A 1,230-nucleotide genomic window follows, 5' to 3' on the forward strand; every position below is an offset into this window, starting at 1 on the left:
CAGCTTTTCATCTTTCATGATATTGGGGAAGTTTTCTGTCAGCAATTCTTCAATGATCCTCTCTGTATTTTCTGTTTTCTCTGCCTGTTCTGGAACTTCGATCACTTGCAAATTTTTGCTTTAATTGTGGCCCACATAATTCTCAGGGTCTCTTCATTTTTCTTCATTTATTTATTTATTTATTTTTTCTGATTTTTCCTCAAGCAGAGTTCTATCCAAGTGTTTGCCTTTAATTTGGCTGATCTTATTTTCCATTGTTTCAAACCTTCTCCTCAGCCCTTCTATGACACTGTCCATTTCTGAAATCTTGTTGTTTATCTTTTTGATTTCTAATTGTTGTTTTTGTTTGATTTCTAGTTGTGAATTTATTTCAGCATTTTGTTCCTGTATTATTTTCTTGAATTCTTTCATTTTCTTGTCTGTATTTTCCATGAATTTGTCTGCCTTTTCCATGAATTTGTCTATTTTTTTCATTTTTGTCTGTTTTTTGCTTCAACTCTTGGATAATTCTCAATAGTAGAGATTTGAATTCCCTATCAGGTAGTTCTAGTGCCTTTTCTTCTACTGGAAGGTCATCTGGTGTTTTATTTTGGTCACCTACTGGAACCATCCTGTCCTGTTTTTGTAAATGTTTTGTTATTGTCCTCTCTCTTTGGGGCATTCAGTGGTTATTTTCCTCATTTATTGATTGTATATTTGTTTGTTTTGTCCTGATTTTTTGTTTGATTTGTTTATGTCTGAGCAGGTAGGCTGTGTATCCTTTGTTGTTTGCTCATCTGCAGACACAATAGTTTTCACCTCCTTCTCCATTGTGCAGGGTCATTCAGTCAGGTATGTACAGCAGGGTAGGTCCAGCCTAGGGGGAGTTGCTGGAACAGGTTTTTTGTGGCATGTACCAGGGCTGACAGTGCCGACCGGGAATCAGTGCAAGGCAGGTTCTAGTAGGCCGTGACTGTGTTGCTTGGGAGTGTGATGTTCAGCCCACAGTGCAGGTAGGCAGGAAGGAGGGGGTAGATTGTGATAAGTGGAGCTAAGATGGGTATGGGAAAGAAGAGAGAGAGGAGAGAGGAACAGGAGCCAAAGACATACACACAAACAAAAAACAGTGCTAAGGGAGCTTGCTATTGGAGTGGAGAGATGAGAGACTGAGAAATGGGGAAAAACAAAAATTAAAAAAAAAGAAAAAGGGTAAAACAAAATAATCAATAAATTGAGAAACTGGAAATGAAG

The sequence above is a fragment of the Trichechus manatus genome, unplaced genomic scaffold, assembly GCF_000243295.1.
Source record: "Trichechus manatus latirostris isolate Lorelei unplaced genomic scaffold, TriManLat1.0 scaffold00090, whole genome shotgun sequence".
NCBI classification, from domain to species: Eukaryota; Metazoa; Chordata; class Mammalia; order Sirenia; family Trichechidae; genus Trichechus; species Trichechus manatus.